The following is a 21342-nucleotide window of genomic DNA, read 5'->3' as shown; positions in this document are numbered from 1 at the left end:
AGTCAAAGCTATGTTCATACTACGATTCCCTTTGTTAACATGTAAGTTCCACATTGGTAGCGATTTTTGTCTGATTTGTCTATGATCCCAAACAATCAGATCAGTGCCTCATTCATAGGATGTGCATTGGGTTGAAATGTGTTCTCGCCTTACACAGAATCTTTAAAGAAGTGATTATTTTAAAATCATGTTATTAGGGTGAGCTCTAATCCAAAGAGGCTGATCTCTTTCTTAAAAAATTAAAATGTCAGAGACCCTTGGGGGTGTTTGCACAGAATTGCGGCCTCTGGAGGAGGAACAAAGATGGCAGACAACCCCAGGCCACTTTGGACCCAGAGTACAACCAGACCTATCCAAACCTGTATACTCCTAGCCTCCAGAACTTCCAGAAAAAAATCAATTAATTGCTCTCCAATCCCATGGTGTCTTGTTATGACAGTTCTAGCAAACTGAGACAGCACATTCAGTGAATAAAAATAAATTAATATTTTCTGAACCACAGATTATTGAAGCAGCACAATTTGGTATATTTTAAAATGTGATAAATTACCAAGAAGCTCAAGAGAAAAATAGTCAAATAAATGATTTCGGAATATGGAATGTTCTACCCACCCACTATTTGTATTTGAAATTATTTCCTTGTCTTTATATACATAAACACTACATCATCAACTCTAATGATCACTTTTGAGGAACCAAAAATATCTGAATTATGCCACCTCCGTAGACACCTCCCAATAGTGTGAATTTTCTGTGATACGGAGACTGTGTTTTCTTTTAAGTTACTTTGAACTAAAGGAAAAAATAGTATATCAGAGGATGACCCGATGTAGTGTATTCTGAAATTGCCTAATGAATATCATCTTCCAGAAGTACATTTGGGTCTGGTAAGCTTGGTTTCAGCAAGTTTCATACAGTTTTGACTTGATTAGTACTCCTGAGAGGGAAAGACTGCAAACCTTCCTTCACATAGATTACAGTCTTCCAGATGCCTAGAACCCCACCAAAAATGCACAGCACACTACAGCTGGCACGAGGAGGGGATTGTATTTATGGTATGGGATATGGTTATCTCCCCCTATCTTGCACAATCTATATGCCAAAATATAGGAGACTTATCACTGGCCCTTTCTTACACCTTATTCCCAATCAGAGTTCGTTACTGATTTTGAATAACCTTGAATCAGCTTATCTGTATCTTCCCCCATAGAGGAAGCATTCATTTGCTTTCTCACAAATATGAGTTCACACTTGTCCATCACCATGTTTAGCTGTAAATCTGGACAGAACTTGCCTGTAGGCTTAAACGGTAGTTCATGCCAGAACTAATATGCTAGCCAATTTGCTCATTGGTGAGGTGTGAACTCACTGGACTCTTCTCTAGGTCTCTCCTTCACATGAATAAATAAGCAAACTGCTAAAGACAAATGGAACTGTGTCTTATTCAAAATGTTTTCTGCATCTGCTAATGAAAAATTCTGGCAAAACCAGTCCTATTGGGTTTGTTGTTCTCTGATGTTAAAAACGGCAGAGCACTATGCCTGAGATGATGCATCATGGGACCTGCAGACTCTGAGCCCAAGGGATCAAATATGAAGTCAGTGATGGCAGCTCCTGAGTGTTAGCTGGGCGCCAGGCCTACAAGCATATGAGCGTGGAGATTTTTAATTAATGTCAACAATTACTGAATCTAAATGTAGGGAGGAAATAAAGGTGAATTAAGTGATCTGTTCTCTGAAAGAAACCAAGTCCTGCAGCTGGTCTATGAGTGGCGTGGGATCATCAATAATCAAAGATGGAAATGCTTTCAGTGCAAAATCTCAAAAAAAAAAAAACAAGAAAAGAGAGGATGGATAAAAGAAAACAAGCAGGAAAATAGATTAGTTCTATCTCCAAATGATTCATAAATGCAGCCTTACCTCTGAGGACTGACTACCCATGCCAACAAGAAAAAAGGAGGAATACAAAAAAAAAAAAAAAAAAAAACAATAACAACAAAACATCAAAGATTCTTTTGATTACATTTTCTAAAACATACTGCTCTTCTATAGTGTTTTCTTTGAAGTACCCGTGGTGAAGTGGGTCTGAGCAGATACCTGCAATCTGCTCCATGCTTTTTAGTTATTCTGGGTTTTATTTCTGCTGCACTTGGCTGCACTGTTATCCCTCCAGGTTAATACCTCACTGTCAAGGATAGTGCCTCATAGGGAAGTTCAGCCATTTCTTTAGAAGCTCTTTCCGATCCTACCACTCACTGTCAAAAATTCTGGCATCTTCTATTGGTTTTTCATTCCCTTTTATGTATCATCTTTTATTGTTTTTTCTTCTTTCTTGGTTTTCCCTCTCTCCTCCTGCTGTTCTTATTATCTTTAGTCCCACAGGTTCCCAGCTGCAGTCTTCTTTGTCTTCTCTGTTTGACTGGCAGCTTCTTTGACTCCCTTTTGGTATCTCCAGGATTCTCCTTTTGCATTTGCTGTTCCTCTAATCAATGTCATTTTGATTTAAAGCTACAGTGTTCTTCGGTCTGTCCTGTCCGCTGTTTGCCTCCTTTGGGCTGGAAGGTTGAACAACCTTTTGCTTTAACAGAGACCTAGGGTGCAGCCATCTATCTGCTTGCCGATGATTTCATGTACTTAGGATGTCAGGGGACAGAAAGACACTAAGTTAACAATATTTATCTTAAAAGTCCAAATGAAATTGCTATCATTCTCTACAGATTGTCTGTCGTCGCTGGTAATATCTGACAAGGGGGAAATTGAGATTAAATAAATCTTACTGTCATTAAAGTAAACTTCAAAGAATTCATAGGAAAAGTAGGTCTGCCATTTTCCCCAAAGTTCTAAAAAATAAAATATGCGTGCAAATAAATATACTTGTTACTTCCATAAACAAGTGAGTTTCCACCCATATGTCTGTATGTAATTGGTATGATTGAGAATTCTGTACAAACGCACAAGTAGCATAAAAAAGTGACTTAATTCTCAAAACTATAAAACAGCACTATTTTGTTCTTTCATACACAAATTGTTGAGATATTTTATTAATTTGGTCTTTCTCTCATTTAATTCTTTAGTGTTTTGATATTTATGCTGTAATTTACTTCAGAATATCTGGGTGCTTTTTTTTTTCAGTTAGTATTCACTCAAACTATAATTACTTACTTGTCATTGATCATTGCTCTTACTCTTAGCTTTTTAAATTCCCCCTCTGGCCCTGAAATGCTCAGGGGGCATCTCTTACTCACAGCCCCCAAAAGTAAGAGCCAACAGAATGGGAGACTGCCTTTGGGACTAGCCTTGGTGGTGAGGAAGGATCTCAATCTTGATCCAGGTTAGGTCCTTCACTTCAGTTGACTCCTCATGGTGATTCTGCTCCATTTTCTTTTTATGGCATATGTCTGATAACCCAAGAAAACGCCTCATAAGCCAGAAGTATGGCTCCTCTACACACTTCATCCCTACGAATTCGGAATGTCAAGGGTCAACTGAGATCCTCCCTTCTTCACTCTCTGAGCATCATGCTCAGCACTCCTGCTGATTTCTCTGCAGGAGACCTCAGGTAAGCCTCTAGGTTTGAGACAAGAAACCCTAGTCTCTATGTTTAAGTATCAAAAAGCCTCATGACACTGCCAGGACAAAATCAAAATGCAGGACTCAACTGTTGAAAACTCCTTCAGAAGCCAGGCGGTGGTGGCGCATGCTTTTAATCCCAACACTCCGGGGGCAGAGGCAGGCGGATCTCTGTGAGTTCGAGGCCAGCCTGGGCTACAGAGTAAGTTCCAGGAGAGGCTCCGAAGCTACACGGAGAAACCCAGTCTGGAAAAACCAAAAAAATAAAAATAAAAATAAAAGAAAAAAGAAAAAGAAAACTCATTCAGCACTTTATGACAACTACCACAAAGTGTTAAGCAACAATCAAGAGTGCAGGGACCTGAATGGCTGCACAGATCATACAAAGTGTTAAGCAACACTTACGAATGCAGAGATCCACCTGGCCCCACCCACCTGGGCCCATCCACCCGGCCCCACAGGTGATCATCCAATGCAGGTGGCATTGTTAGCTTTTTGGTTGGTACGAACCAAGTGTCTGCACATTCCAAAGGGTTAAAACAGTGGTCACTACTATGTTGATTTCCACAGAGAAAGAGGTATAAAGAAGGCTTAAAATGGTTCAAGATAATTTGTCTCTGTACTTGCAGCATTCAAAACTTTCCCCAGACATTCAAGTTCTAATGAGTCCAGCCTTTCAGAAGCTTTAGTGGAAAGTCTGTTCTCTCCAGGAACTTTCATCCATAGTGTACATGTATCAAATGTGACTCCTAGCTGAATAAATTTTAAAGTGGACCAAACAGAACCATCTATGTGTCCATTATGATTGTTGTATAGAAAAATGCTTAAGGCAATCCTGCGGTAGGGGGTGCTAGATTTCCAGGATGAGACACCGAAGGGGGACTAGAGAGATCACTTGGCAGTTAATAGCTCTCTCTGCTCTTCCAGAGGACCTGATTTGAATTCTCAGCACCTATATCTGTTGACTCAGAGCTTCTTGCAACTCCCATTGTAAGAGATCTGACAGTCTCTTCTGACCTCATATGCATGGCATACATTCACATAGATTTACACATATACACATAAATACACCTTTCAAAGAAAAATGTAAAAGGGTATGAGTGGCCATAAAAGCATAGGAAAGTTTTCATCAGCATGATGACCCTGACCAAGACAAGACCAAAAGTTATTCATCCTCAGATGTAGGGGAGAACGGCAGCAGTAATGTAGCACATGTTATTAGGGCTTCCCTCTCTAAGTTGCATAAATAAACCAATGCTTCATCTAAGGACCAGCACCAGATCAAGGATCTGACCTTTCCTAATTCTGCAACATTTTACAGGCTTCTTTCCATGAATTAAGAGTCTGCCATAAGGGAGAAAGGAATGACTGTATCTCAGATACTTATAAAGACTTTTTTTTTTTGTTTTCCAAAAGCAGTACCTTAAAGTAGCCCTGCAAGTTAAATTTTAAATGAGATAAATATTTAAATGAGTAAAAAAATATTTAAATGAGCATAGGACATACTTCCTAAGTATAGGTGTATTTGACTAAAGAACTCAGCATGTTTGGGTACCAAGATATGAGTGTTATAGCAGCAATAAATGCCCATTAATAAAAAAAATGGTCAAGAATTTCTGATTTGGGTGGAGATTCAACAGGTAACCAAGATCCATGATTTGACTATGGAACCACTTCTCAGGAAGGCAGTTTTACCTTAAAGCATTGTGCTGGTTAGTTTTGTTTGTTTGTTTGTTTTCCTGTCAATTTGACAAAAGCTAGGGTCTTCTGTGAAGAGAGAACATTAACTAGGAAAATGGTTCTACAAGCTTGGCCTACAGGCAAGTCTGTGGGGCATTTTCTTATTTAATGATTGATGGGAGAGTGCCTAGCCCACTGTGCTTGGTACCTCCCTTGGGCAGGTGGCCCTGGGTGGTATGCAAAAGCAGGCTGAGCATGGGGAGAAAGCATGGGGAGCAAGCCCTAAATGGCATTCCTCCACAGTCTCTGCATTACTTCTTGTCTCCAGTTTCTGCCCTGACTTCCCTTCCTGATGGACAGTAATTTGTAAACTAAAATAGTCCCTTTCTTCCCCAAGGCGCTTTTGGTCATATTCTTTTTTTTTTTTTTTTAATCGCAGCAATAGTAAACAAACTAGAACAGTCACGATTAAGGAACAGTTAAGTAAAATAATTAGTCCTTAAATGAGATACTGCATTTTTCCTTCCCAGACTTCCCAACATCTAGTAGTTACTAGATGCCAAGACACTTTGAGGTCTGGCTTGGATGACTAATGATTTTTCCTTGCTGTTTGTTTGGTTTACCCCTGGAGTGTTCATTCTGATGTGGGCAGGAACTTAAGTATGCTTTTTCTGGTACTTCGGTCTTCCTTATTCTCTCTTGGGGCTTCTTCTCTGCTGTGTGGTTGCCTGCTGCCATGTGACAGACTTTCATGCCAGTGACTCAAGAAGTGCATCTTTTTTTTTGTCCTTCCTTTGTTAGTCTTTTTGGGTATTCATCCATCCTGCTGAGAGTTACAACTTCATCTCCTCCATCTCTTTTTGTTTGTTTGTTATTTTAAACTTTAAAAAGTTATCCTTAAGCTTCCATTTAAACCTGTTCTAAAATTATTTAATTTGCAAGATAGTTTCATCAGAATACTTGTGAAAAGGATATCCCAAAGAGACAAGAGCAAGGTCTAAGAGCCCTAAGATTGGGGAATTGACTGAAAGATGCTGAACATAAAATTAGATAAATCCAATAGGATCATAGACCATATGACAACATTGGATTTAATTCAAGTAAGAATGCAGAAAAGGGAGTATGCAGTCCACGTGGTGATGCAGGTTGACCTTAAATACTAGAGAATGAGCAAGCAAAGAAGCTGAGGAATTGTTCAGGGAAATACTGAGAAAATCCAAATGAGGGATGGTGGCAACCTGCACCAGTGGAGTTATGATGGAGGAACAAGAATTGTCACTTGAAAGTTTTAAACTGGAGATCACACATTGAAGTAACTACAAATACAAGAAGTCTGGAAACATCAGCTTACAGGTGGTCTTCAAAACCATCAGAGTGCATGAATGCATCAAGGAAGTAAGTATAAAGAGAAAAAGAAAGCTCAGAATTGAGCCTTTGAAGAATTTTCCAGCAAAAGGCTTGGGATGTAAAGAGAAAACAGAGAAGACACGAGCAAAGAGTCCAGGAAAGTGGGAAGAAAGTCAAGTGCTAGACAATGTCTTAGAACTCAGATTAAAATGAAGAGAACTCTATCAGAAGAGAACCTGTGGTGCTGAGAGATATTGTAAGATAAAGGACGCTCTTGGTAAACTTATCAAGAATGGCTGAAGTCTTTAAGGCAAATGCCCAGGCTCCAGGGGATCCAAAAGGTGGGGTTTGGCCACTGATCCCCAATATGCCAATTAAAAAGAGAAGCAATGGTGAAAAGTGAAAAAGAGGTGTATTCATTGTGGCTATATTGGAAAGAGGAACACATAAAAGGTTCTAGTGATCTCAGGTCTGCCTTCTGGTTACTAAGTTGAGGTTTAGATTAAAATACAGAGCAAGGTGTGCCTAATTACAAGTCCTGGCCAATGTGCTTTGTCTGAACTCTTCAGCAAGTTACAATGTCCTGCTAATGTGATGATTTCATAAATTATTGGTCACTGGGGGCTTAGAGGACAGCTTTGCTCTCAATACAAGTCCTTATCTGAATGGTATTCAGTACTCAAAGGTGCTAACATTGCTGGAATTTAAGGTGATCCAGGGAAAAGGTTAAGGGTAATAAGTTACCTTACTGCTTCATCAATGTACAGATCCAAAATGAAGGCAGCGGTGCCAGGCTTTCATCCTGCTTTCAGACCTTGTGTGTCTAAGTGAGAAGTCAATGCTTTTAGCAAAAGTGGCTTTCTAAGTGTCTGTTTCAAGATCAGTAGCACTGCAAGGATGGAGGAGCTTGATTAGAGGGGGATTCAGGAGGAATGCTGGAGGAGAATTGGAAATGATGAGTATAAACTAGTGAAGATATTTTGTTACAAAGTACAGGAAATTTTCTACAGAGAATACAGAAATGAAGCAACGATTAGATATCTGGAATTGAGAAAGATATTTATCTTCAAGATCAGAGAAATGGTAATATTATGGATAATGAAATGGAAGATTTTATGAAATAATATTGTCTTCATTATGGTTTCTATTGCAGTGGCAAAACACTGTGACCAAAAGCAACTTGGGGAGGGAAGGGTTTACTTTAGTTTTAGTTACAAAACTCATTCCTGAAGGAAGGCAGAAACTGAAGCAGAGACCATGAAGGAGTGCTGCTTACTGGCGTACTCCTCACAGCTTCCCCAGCCTGCTGTCTTACACAAATCACAACAACCTAGGTAGGGGTGGCATGGTCCACAGTGAGCTGTGCCCCACCACATCAGTTTATCCAGAAAATGCTCCTCAGGCTTGAACACAGGTCAATCTCAAGGAAACATTTTCTCAATTGAGATTTCCTTTACTAAAATAAGTCTACCTTGTGACAAGTTGACAAAAAATGAACAAGTAAACTAATAAAACAAGCAACAAGCAATCCTCAACCACAACTACAAAAAAAGCACATGATTGGCGTAGAGGAGAATTGCTGGAGATGACAAGAAGAGGTGGAATACGCTCTGTGAGTAGAGGACATTAAGAAGTTTTTGCACCCCGATAAGCCTTTAAACAGACACAACAATCCAAATCAGACCAAGTTAGAAAAAGCCCCAGTTTAATGGGTAAAGCATTCCTGGGTGATTCTCAGTCCCCCCAGAGAGGAGATAAGGACACGAGAAACCCAAAAACCACGTGTCTGTTTTCTAGGATACAGTTTAAATACTCTGTGGGAGTGGTCTTGCACATCTCTTGGGGGAGGAGCTGTATTTGGCCAGACTTTCTGAGGGGCAGGGTCTGGGCATAGAGTGGGGCTTCCACTAGAACAGACAGAGCTATTCAAATATTGTTTGACCATTTCATGTTTAAAGCAGTAAGAAGACAAGTTCTGACATGGCCAGTTTCCAATACTCCTGGGGTATAACAGAGATTGCATATGCCATCATTTTAGTCATCTGTGTGAATAATCTTACATAGGGACTTGCAAAGGCCAAAGAGGACATTTAACATAGCAGCTAAGAATACAGGGGTCAAAAATATGGGCTCAGTTCTCCCACGAGAAGCATAAGTTTTTTGATCTTCAAAAATTGATGGTTATAATTAAAAGAGAGATCAGTCTGTTAGAGCATCTAGCTAGCATCCTATGGTGAATACTATCCACAGGCCTCAGTGTGTCACCTAGGTATGGTTGCAAATAAGAAGAATCTGCGAATGGATGTGCCCATACAGAGATGAGCAGATCTAAGCTCTGGTCTGCTTTGAATACAAGTCAGTTTCTTCCCTTCTTCCTTTTCGTTCTTCCTCCTTCCAGGAGTGCACTGGAGTTTGAAGTCATGGAAAATGGCAGGCCCACCGGTTAGAAGGATGAATGCCTTTCGACTTAACCTGAGCCGGAAATAAGCTCTTATTACCTTCACCCACTAAAATTCTTGGCTTGTTCATTAGAGGCTGAAGAATTAATTCCCCCTAACTAATCCAGGATGCTTTTAATAATGTTAAATATTACCATTAATGCACTTAGTGCCAGACAGCAAGTGAATTGAGGATGGAGTTCTGCAGACACACAGGTCTCTTCAGCTTTAGTTTAGTTATTGTAGGAATGTTAGACTCTAGTCGCTGCACAGGCCACAGGAACTGCAGCAGCTTCTCCCATTTCAGAGGTACCAGCAGGCACCCTACTGAGATGCTGTCTGTGTGAGTCCCTGGCTGTTGGAAATTCCTGAGACAGAATCTCACACCTGGGAAGTGAGTTTAGATCAAAGCACACACCCTGCTCCTACCCCACTTCCCCGCCTCCTTCCTGGGAATCATCGAGCTTGGTTTGACTTGCAATGTGAAACCTCCCCTATCCACAGAAAGGTATAATGAAAGGCTCCCAATTCTGCCATGCACGTTCTGTCTTCTCTCTTAGGAAACTCGGCTGTGCTGTCTCTGCTGCTGGACACTAGCCTCCCTTGCCATGCTGTCATCCATGTGTCTGTCTGTCCATGACATTCTGTGAATTTTGTGGTCTCCAGGAGCAGTGTCTGTCTTAGTGTCTTCTATCGTAGCCCAGACTTTTGGATGTTAGAACACAGCTATTCATTTACTCTTCTGCATAAGAAGTCATCACCCCTTTCAGAACATAAAACCTACTGAGACAGAAAATGAAGAGTGGGGAGAGATCTTGTCAGAAACTCAATCTATAAGCCATCTTAAACAGCCAACAATGTTGCTTTGACTCCTCTCTAAGTTTAAATGCAACTGCAAATAAATAATTGAGGATATGTATCACTGAATAAATCAGGTTATGAATATCTAATTTATTGATGCAGAGTATCTGCTACTCTGAGGTTTATATTGCAAGTAGGTCACAAATGAAAACAATCCCAGTTTCCACCTCTGTGTGGACAGACAGGGGTTGACATTTTTTTTTCAATTAGCAATATTATAATTGCCATCCTAGAATTTGCTTAATTTCTCCAATTCAAAAGGAATCCAATTTTCTTTCTTAAACCTTTCTGCTTATTTAATTGGAGCTTAACATTAGGAAGAACTCTTTAATATTCAGGAAGCCTGTCTCAGATAGAATCATGTCATGAATATTCCCCACTGTAAAGTCATACTTCTTCTTTGACCTTGTTGTCATTGTTTTGTTACATAAATTATTCACCCCGGTATGTCTTATAGATTAAACACCCTGGAAACAAATTAAAAGCATCCCAGTGGCTTAAAAATGTCAAGTAAGTCTTCTTTTCTCCAAAAACCTCCTGCAAAATGGGATGCTGAAAAATAGCCCCACAAAATAAGGCAAGATGATGTGTAGAGAGGTAATTGCCACGTGAAATAAGCACCTCTACACTTTAAATTTTTCATATGACTCAGCTCTCATTGTTGAATTGAGACTGACATATGCATTTTGCACATTGATATGTAAAGGAGAGAAATCAATACTCCCTCTCTTGCCCTTTGCTTGGGGTAGACTGTGCCAAGCTTCCTTTACCCAAGAACTGAGCGTCCAGGCCGTAGTAACGCCTGTGCAGTTCAACAATGGAATGGGCCAACGTGCCCTGGCTACTACAATGGCTCCAGGTCATTCTCACCTAGAAGTTGGAAGAACGCTCATTCTCAAAGTATAAAAGGATTCCACAAAGGAACAGGAGGCTCATTGGCTCATTCCTTCTCACTAACAAAAGGAAAAGAACAAACAAACTTCTATTAAGCAAGTAACCTGAAATGCTCTCTGAGAAGGCAATGATTTTTAAAATCCTTTGAAACTACTGACACTCTCATAATATTTTCTATACCTAGAGTTACTTTACCTTTATAGATATTAATTCATTTCATTAAAAATAACCCATGAGGCCATTTTATCCCATTTGAATTGCAAAAGACGAAACTGAAGCTCAGCTAGAAGAAACTTGGACATTACACACAGACAGCAAAGGAAAAGGGGTCTGAATGAAGGAGGTGTGAGTCTGCTTTACACATTGCTGCCTCTGTCCTTAAGGATCTGTGTCCCAGAGTCTATGGCATGCTTACCATTTGATGTGGGCAAACTTATACCCCAGATTTGAATGTTTTTGTCGAATCTCAAGGACAGACTGGCTGTAACAAGGGGAACACAAAGAGAATTGATTTTCAATGTATGTAATTTGTTCCAGATTTATAACATACTATTGTTAGATGAAATGGAGCCCAAAATAGACTGTCTACATGAACAAAGGATATCCAGCCTCCTCAGCTTTGCAAAGGTATACTGATGTGCAACGGTTGCTATGAACATTGACTAGTGACAGTTAAGTAGGGTGTTTGCACGAAGATGAGGCCAGGACCTTAGGATCAAAATAAAACAAGAACAACAACAAGCAGTAGTAATAGCTCATTGAAACTTTAAAAACTACCGTAATGATACAGTGCATTGACTTCAAAATCATTGTGGTGATACATGTTCAAATGTCTGCTCAGGTGCCCTACCAAACTGATTTTTCTAAAATCTAGTTGATTCTGGGGTTATCTACAGCACTAACTGTTTTCAGAAGGCAAAACCTCCAATTGGCCGAGCTCCTGTCTCTATCCATGGTATATTGTGTTCCACTGTATCCACACACATGCCCACTAGAGACTCAGATGAAGACAGCTTTGCAGGATTAAATTCTTCAAAGAGTTGGCTCCTCCTTAAACATGGCTGCGTGTGGTTCTGGGGTAGAGACACAAACAATAGGTTTATTGGGCTTCTTGCTTCACCAATAACCTCTCCATTTAAGACTAATAATTACCATGGTAACCCTAGCAGCTTAGGAATCATTCAAGCATGCCGACTCTAGGGAGGAAAGAAAGAAAGAAAAAAAAAAAAACACAAGAATTTCAGAAATTTGTTTAACCCTTCAAGATCTTGTGTATTTTTCTACAGCAGAGTCCATGTTTTACTGAGTTTTTGTCAAAAATGTGAAAAAAAAGAACCTTTCATCAGAGTCAGGAAGGAGATGGGAATGAATAAATGAGAAATATCTCATTTAAAGAGGTACACACCACACGTCTTTGAAACCCCCTTTGCCTCAGACTCAGACAGGATTCCTTTGACACCTCTGCTCTCCGGAGGATTAGCGGAGTAGTGAAAATACTGTCATGACAGTCAGTGGCATCCGTACCCCGAGATGCTCTTTTTCCTCGTGCAGCATAAAACCTAGATGATGTGGGACATAAGCAGTATGGATAGCATGATTTGCCTGTGTTTGCACCCTAAAAGCAGAAGTCTGAGGCTGTACTTGTTATTTATTTGAGGCACTATTTACCGGGCGAGAGAGAACATGAGGTACAATGAAACCCACTACAAAGGTTTTATTAGGGGCTGGGGGTGGGGAAAGATGGACTGTGCAATAGGCCTACTAGAAACAAGCAGTGGAGAAGAGAGAGTGGGAAGTGTGTGGAATCTGCTTTTACATGCGTATATGGGTTTATGTAGCTCTGCCACACATGCACATAGATTACATAGGCCACAAGTCTCTGGGGTGATTAAGCATTCTGCCTGGACAGCACATGTGTGGTCATATAGCTAGGGAGTGTCTACAGATCATAACATACTAGTTCCCATGACTGAGTTGTCTGTGTTCGTACTATAGCTTGCACATTGACATTTGCCCTTCAGCATCAGATTTGAGAGCCAAATTAAAGGCTGAAGTATGTGCTACACAAACAGTCCACTGAAAGCAAATACTCCTAGAAAAGTCTTTGTGCTGAATGAATATGGAATTGGGTTTGAACTGCCATATTAAAATAATGAAGTCTGAGGTTATCTAATAGACTCACACAAAATATTTAAAAATACCTGATATTACTAGCACCAATTATTACTGAGTAGAGAAGGAATTCTCTACTGTGTAGAGAAGGAATTCTTATTTTGCATTCCTCTGATAACTACATTCTGCTCATGCATTTAAAAAGTTTGTTAGAGCAATAACAAAAAGGAAATGGAAAATTATACCATTCGTATACAGGTGTATTATTAATCTTGCCTCCAAGGAATATAAGCTTGATTCATGAAATTCCTAGATAATGCCTCAGGAAAAAAAATGTTGAATATTCATTTGTTTTATTCCATTGTTTACATCTTCATTAGATAATTTAAATTGCATTGTCTATGAACTATATAGCTCATCTGGTTAATTTATGCTTTCCATGAGATTACATTTTGCTGTGTGTCTGTTAAATTTTGAATTTAAGTTTCACCACTGAGTAAGACTAAGATAGCATTATTTTTAGAGAATTATGTATTCCATATTTGTCATAATAGTGGAGACACAAAAAGAGAAAATAAAAGATAAAGAAATCTGATTTGAGTTCAATACTCTAACAAAGACTTGGTATGGTGATTAATGCTATTACTAATATTACTTTCTGAGCACTTCCTTCCTATACTTATTCTCTTTAGAAGCAACAAAAAAAGGAAACATATCAAGGAGAGGGTCAGACAATTTTCACCCCACACCCCTTTATCTTCCCATCAAATCTTGATGCTCATACAGAGCAATGAGCCTTTGAAAATAATGGTTTGTGGCCTTAGTAACTGAAGGCAATAAGCAATATAGCCATGGCCAGATCTCATGATGGGAATGAAATAAACTCTGTCACTACTTTTTATCTTTTTTCCCAATTCTTTCACACCTTTGAATCATTCTTCATTTTCTAGCCGTTAGCATCGGTCTTCATTTTTTTTTTTTTTTTCAAAAGTGTTACACTAAGGTCCACAGCCAGAGGAAGGACTTTCAGGAGAATAAACAAAATTCTTTTTCAAAATTGCTGGAGATGAGTGTTTTGAATTCCATTGATTTAGATCTAGGAGTTTAAATGAAGTTTTATTCATGACACAAAGCCCAGTTTTAATTTTCACAATGACATGAAGTTAGTCTGAAATAACACCGCCTCTATGTGGCTCCAAAGCCTCTTTGCTTGGCACTCAGTCTTCCTCCTTGCAACCCTGTAGCCCTCCACATCCCTTTTTGTCATGAACATAGTATGTCAAGAGCATAAGAGACTAGTTCATTTCTTCAACAATGTCAGAATTTATTGCATAATACTAAGTTCACAAGCTACATTGATTTCATTGGGAACAATTAGCTAAGGAGTCCTGATTTCCTGTGGTACTTGGTCAAGACAAACACAGGTATCTGTTTGGTTGGTTGGTTTGGTTTTTGTTTGTTTGTGTTTTCTTTTTAATATTAGTATTTCAGGTAACTTTCAAATCACACATTACACATCGCATAATAAATCTCTGTGCATGTATGTGCATACATCTGTGCGTGTGCCTGTATGTGTATGTGTGTGTGTGTGTGTGTGTGTGTGTGTGTGTGTGTGTGTGTGTGTGTGTGTGTAGGTTATTGAAAGTCTACAAAGGTTTAAAGAGGCCACAGAAGTCTGCCATAGTTAGAGCGGAGCTGAGCTATAGGCTCCACTTGAGCTACAGGATTGAGGAGAAGGACCTCAGATGTTATCGAGGATGGGACTGGGTCTAGATGGACAGTGGTCAGACTGACAGGCTCCAGTAAGCCACATTAGCAGTGAGGACAGAGCCAAACTGGAGCCTCTGGAACAACAGAGAGTTCCTTCTATCTGGAGAAGTTGGACACATTTTTTTTGTGTGTCTGTCTTACCAGAAGATCTTCGAGAAAGAGTGAACTCTCTCGGATCTCCTTGCCTTCTCCCTGCCATAGCAACTACGCGTCCAGTGTCCAAGGTCCAGCCTTAGGCAGGAGAATCTTTTTCACGAAAGTTTCCTCTCTTAAATGTAAGTTTTCTAGGGAGAGAAAAGGAATTAAGTGAGAGTCCACAAAAATTACTGTATCTTAACTCATTTTCTTCCCCTAATGTTCTGCTTAAACAATATTGAGCAAATGGCATTTTAATATTGGAATAATTAGGAAGGCTGCTTTGGCAAGTTCACAGCATTGAACAGTTCCAAGTACAAGCACGGGTAGGTGAAAAACCTCCCTGATAACTAGAGAAGTTTGGAAAACAATGTCCATAAGCAAATAAGAAATGAAGACTAGAAAGTAGAAGCAGTTAGAAGAAAAGAATCTGACTTCCTTATTCTATTACCTAGGGGCAGACAGTGCTTGACATTCCACACAGGGCTCAAGGAACATAACCATGGTATGGGCTTGGTCCTTTGCCTTTCAAATTCTCTCACCTGGTCATCACATCTTTGCAGTGATTCCCAAACTATACAGCCAAAGACTTTTTGCTAGTTCCCAGAGCCCATGCTTGATGTAATAATAACTGCATCATCATACTACACACACTAAGTATATGTAATAACTGTACCACTGCACTGCACTTGTAGATATATGTAATAAGTAATAACTACATCATCATACTGCACATACTAGGTATATATAATAAGGAATAACTGCACCACCATAATACACATGTAGATACATGTAATAACTGGATCACTGTATTGCACTTGTAGATATATGTAACAACTGTACCGCCACACTGCTATGTAATAACTATACCATTGAACTGTACATGTAGTTATATGTAATAACTGCACCATTGCTCTGCACTTAGATATATGTAATAAGTAATAACTGTACCACCATACTGCACATGTAGATACATGGGATAACTGTAAACGTATATATATATATAGTAACTGCACCATCATACTACACACACTAGATTTATTTAATAACTGTACCATTGCACTGCACACAGTAGATAACTAATTACTAGTAACTCTGAACATGCTAGATTATGTAACAACTGCACCATAACTGTGGCCTTACCTACTTAACTGTGGCCTCTATGTTTAATCTAGTGGCTTGTTCTGTTCTCTGATCTTCAGGCAAATTTTATTAGGGTACATTATCTATCACCACATTTTCTACATTTTGATTTGCTTCTACCAGTCTGGATTCCTTGAAGTTAGTCAATATTAGGTTATTCCAGAGCTTTCTGCAACCAAGCACAAAGTCAGGAGTCACCTTCAGCCTCAGGAATGATCATTTCCAGGTCTATAATAACATATCACTTTCATCAATGATGTATTGAAGGAATGACAATGGGACAGTTGAATAGTGAGACAACATTCCACTAAAACACAACACTTCCTTTTTCAAAATGGCTGCAGCCACGAATGCTCACAAAACCAATGTAGAAAAACACATTTAACAAGAAAAATGTGGGCAGCTGTTGAAGGGCAGAGGAAAATTCCTGCGCTGGCTTCACAATTTTTCTACAAATCTAAACACAGTCCAAATGAAAGGTTACATGAAACGTTAGAAAAACTGAAAAAGAAAATGGACCATGATATTAAGGGTAAAAGTAAAAAAGCCTTGGTAGTTAATAAACTCCCCTCCTAGCTAGCACTGTGCGAGGCCTCATAGCACTTGATTTGCTTATTAATTCTGAGAGCACTCTCAGAAAGTAATCATTCCTACCTGAAGATGAAGAAGATTAAGAACATAGAGGATAAAAATATGACAACATTGCAGTGATAGGAATCAACCCAGATAGAATTTAACTCGGGTTTAGATTTCAAATTCTCTAGTATTTCCAGTTCTCCCTCCCTGTAGATTTCTGTCTGTCACACAATTCAACAGCTACCTCTTCCGTCAAATCTCCATCGCATGCATTTGATCTAGGATTTTATGTTTTGGCACAAAATATGCTGCCCGTGTGAAGCATCCCTTTCAGTGTTTAACTTTGTAAGGCAATGAGTTCAAGGAAAACCCAGCAGAGGAATCTGGCCCTCAGTGCTGTGATAGTTGCATTTTATATCAAATAGTCCTTTAATATTCCCTTTGACAAGTAGAATCCACACTCCCTCATGTTAAATTCTTAATGGCTTCCCTGGTGGTTGGCTTTTCTGATTTCATCATAATTTAGGCTGTTCATTTCATGTCAGTAAAATTGTCTGGAAAAGTATCACAGCCCTTGGCTGGAGTGATGTGCTCAGGAAACAAAGGAGTGTGCTCCCTTAAGTAAATAACTCACTTTCTTTCTCTTTCTCTTTCTTCTGCACCGACCAAACCTTCTGCTTGTGATGTTTCTACCAGTCCTCAGTACACACTCCCAGTATGTCAATAACCAACCTTCTCATGCTCTTTATTCTTAGACATTCCAAAGGATACATCTATTCTCAAAATCCCCATTGTGGTTGAGTGACATACCTCATGACATTTTGGGGTCCCTGAAAGTGTCATCCAATTGAGGTGAAGAAGGAAACTCAAGTCAGCAACACTTTAGCAGATGCTGGGTCAAAAAATCCCAGAGTCTGACCCCCCTAAGTTTATTTTTCTTACACGTTTAAGCACAGCAAAACTTTGAGGGGAAAGTCTCCATGTGACAGTTATCACAACAAAGCTTCAAGGGTGACTATATCTAAATTCCCTTGTGGAAACACACCTCTAGAGCAAAGCAGCAGTGACAATCACCATAAGAATGAATTCTGTTGACTGACAAACAGTATTCAGGGTATGGGTGCAGGGAGGAAGAATTTGTAAACAAAACGATGGGTTCTATTGATGGAGGATATAAAATACATGGAACCTCTTTAACAAGAGTGAATTCTACTCACTGAGAGACAAAGCCCAGGATTATGGACTACACACTGCTCATGATGTTAGGCGATTCAGGTCAAGGTTGGCTCCATAGACAACAAAAGATCACCAGGTTGCTAGACAGCATCCACTCCAGCCTTCCAGGGGAACAGGCATCAATCTTCCCTTGGGGGGAGAAAGGTCTGTGTATTTAACAATTCTGTTTTTTCTAATGCTTTCTGTAAGCTGTGCCTTCTACAATGACAGCTTTGTGTGTCCTTGTCCTGAAATTGTGTCTAGATCTTTGGTTACAGGGAGAGAATATTAATACAACACCTTTTGCTTCCGGCATTCGCAGCAGTTTGTATTTTAGTTTGCATTTTGTTCAGATGATGGCCTTACTTCAATTTAAAATCATGAACTCCTCAATTTGTATAGCAAGCGTTCACCCTATGAAGTGAACTTCTCTAAAATCTAACACAAAGGTATGCACTTAAACACTGGATGGAAATTTTTAAAAGGAAAGATTTGATTATTCAGCTGTCTTAGCTACTAAGACATTTAGCAGGTAGATGCAGAAAACAAAAGCTCTTCCTCCAAATCAGTGGCTTAAAACCTGTGGGTCATGATCCCTTCAGGGTGTGGAATGACCCTTTCACAGGGGTCACCTAGCACTATAGAAAAAGCACATATTTACATTATGATTCTTAACAATAGCAAAATTACAGTTATGGAGTAGCAAAGAAAATAATTTTATGGTTGGAGGTCACTACAACATGAGGGACTGTATTAAAGGGTTGCAGCATTAGGAAGGTTGAGAACCACTGCTCTAAGTCATAGACTAGCAATGCTTTTAACAGATCCAAAGGGACACACCCTTAATACTGCCCAGAGACAACAGCAAAGTGGCACAGATGCACAAGGAAAGGAAAGGGAACATGCCCTTGCATTTTCCAGCTATTACTGGTGGTCAAATATACTTGGTCTGCAAATTCCCTCTTATCTGTGATCCCCCAATGCTCTGCAATGCTGTTTGATGGCAAGTCATGAAGAACATGGGACAAGGCACCAGTAGTCAATGCTAGAGGAAAGGAGACTGTGAGATAATCCCCCAAACCAGACATGTTGACAGTGAGACAAGTGGCTTATTCCAATAGCTGGTAGGAAAACTAGTGCATAGTAGAAGACCAAGTATCATGGGTAAGCATCTAGGTAAGCTGAGATCTGCGGTCACAGTGCTGTCTTATATAGTGCATGTTTGTTTGTGATGGGGCCTCCCAACATAGCCTAGACTAGGCTCCAGCTTGTGATCCTCCTGTCTCAGCCTCCCGAGTGCTGGGTATGGGTATTATATACAAATATGAGCTATTATGCCCAACTATCATAATTATCAGTGTTCCCCCCTTTCATTCTCAAAGTGTACCCATTTAGAATAAATGATTCTATTTTTATTTCTTAATCTTTTCCCACTTTACTGTAGTTGTTTTTTTTTTTTTTCTTTCTCTTAGGCTCTTCCTACTCTTTGTACTTTTGACTCTTTGCTCTTTTGGGGGGCCTGCCACCCAGCTCCCAAATAAAGCACATGGAGTCTTATTCTGTCTTATGAATGCCCGGTCTTAGCTTGTCTTATTTCTAGCCAGTTTTTCTTAACTTATATTATCCCATCTACATTTTGCCTGTGGACTTTTACTTTTCTCTATTTCTGAATATCTTTTCTTTCCTTCTTCTTCCATATCTGGCTGTGTGGCTGGGTGGCTGGTCCTTTCTTTTCTCATTCCTCAATTCTGCCTTCCCAGATTTCTTCTCCTATTTATTCCCTCTGCCTGATAGCCCCACCTACCTCTTCTCCTACCTTGGCCATTCAGCTCTTTATTAGGCCAATCAGGTGTTTTAGACAGACAAAATAATACTGTTTCACAGAGTTAAACAAATGCAATGTAAAGAATGCAATACATCTTTACATCATTAAACAAATGTTTCACAGCAGAAACAAGTATAACACATCTTCAACTAATATTCCACAATACTTTACTCTTAAAAATTAACAAAATATATATTTTGTTTATGTGATTCATATCTATCAATATTTATATAAATTAAAGCTAAGACAATCATGTTTGTAGGTCTTCAGCTGTGTAGCTTGTGACATTCCTGGGAGGCACAATTTCACAGCGAACTTCCTGTTACTCTGGCTCTTGAAATCTTTCTGTCTCCTCTTCAATGATCCCCCAGCCTTTGGTACAAGAGTTGTATTGTAGGTGTATCCTTTGGAACTGGGCTCCACAACTCTGCATTTTGGATAGTTGTGGTTTACCTTAATAGTCTTTATCTGTTGCAAAGAAGTTTCCTTGTAAGCTAAACAAGAACAATACCTACTGAGAAATTTATTAAAAATCGTATATTTCATGAATAAATTAGAAATAAAAATTAATGATATGTCACACAAATAATTTTATAAATCCTGTTTTTAAAGACCACTCAGTAAGAAGGGTGACATTGTTCCACACTCTTTGAGAAGACTGCTGAATTTTTGAGTGTACATTAGGATTAAATGTCCAATGTCTTACCCATTATGTAGCTTCTGGAAAATTCTCATAGAAGTCAGTGAAAAAGAAACAAATGCTATCTTGGTGTGACTATGAAAGGATGTTTTTACTTTGTTGACAATTTTATGGTGACTCAAAAATGACAGGATTTTCAGCTCTCCTTCTTAGGAGTAGAAGGATGTTTCAGCCACCCTAAACTGAAAATACCCTACGTGCCTTTAAGAAATTATTTACTTTATTTTTCATAAAGATTCATTTATTTTATGTTTCGTATATGAGTGTCTTGCCTGCATACATGCATGTGCACCATGTGTATGAAGTACCCATGGAGGCCGAAAGAGTGGGTTGGATTCCCTGGAACTGAGGTTGCAGATACTTGGGAGTGGCCACATGGACGCTGGGAATCAAACCTGGGTCTTCTGGAAGAACAGCCAGTGCTCTTAACTGCTGAGCACTGCCCCCCCCACCTTCCTTTTGTTGCTATTCTCTTCTCCCCTTGGCCATTTTCTTTATATTTCTGTTTCTATGCTTGAGTGCACGTCTTTCTGTTTGGGAAGAACACTGTTTTCTTCATCTTAGCAGTCTAATGATGGTGCCGACAGAAACATCGATCCTCCTCAAAGGCTGCACGGCTCATGCAGATGGTAACTGCATCCACCCTACTCCATACCGTACTCTCAGCAGTATACTTCTTGACTTAGAATAACTGATTAGCGAGTGTACGATGCTCAGGTTACTTGATGAATAACAACTTGCTGAATGTGCCTACCCTACACATACTTAAAGCCAGAGCCAGAAAAGACACTTGTCTGTGACAGTGAAGCTAAAAGCCTGACATAAATCTCACAATTTTAGTCTAAGTTGCACTAAACAATGAAGAAACAGATTTAACAATGAGAACAAGGTAAAGGCAGACAAACACTGGAAAGGTTACTTCTTGGGGCATGTCTGAAACTTCCATCAACAAAAAGCAGGATGATTATAATATGCACATACTACTCACGTTTTTCTATACAGTGAAGATCTCATCCTCAGTGAGCTTCTTCCATTTCTGAATTCCTAAACTGATGAACATTTAGAAACATAGGGTGC

General features: G+C 39.4%; 1 long non-coding RNA gene across 1 annotated transcript in view; it reads right to left on the bottom strand.

Moving 5' to 3' along the window:
• LOC121822344 (uncharacterized) overlaps nt 1–14843 on the bottom strand; it is a 29503-nt gene extending 14660 nt beyond the window's left edge. The window contains exon 1 of the long non-coding RNA XR_006063366.1: nt 14813–14843. This is a non-coding gene — a long non-coding RNA (uncharacterized LOC121822344). The remainder of the gene's footprint in view (nt 1–14812) is intronic.
• Nucleotides 14844–21342: the final 6499 nt, after the last annotated feature.

Source organism: Peromyscus maniculatus, chromosome 14, assembly GCF_049852395.1.
Source record: "Peromyscus maniculatus bairdii isolate BWxNUB_F1_BW_parent chromosome 14, HU_Pman_BW_mat_3.1, whole genome shotgun sequence".
In the NCBI taxonomy this organism is placed as follows: domain Eukaryota; kingdom Metazoa; phylum Chordata; class Mammalia; order Rodentia; family Cricetidae; genus Peromyscus; species Peromyscus maniculatus.
Note: the sequence above shows the minus strand (reverse complement) of the source record. Positions and strands in the feature narration are given on the sequence as shown.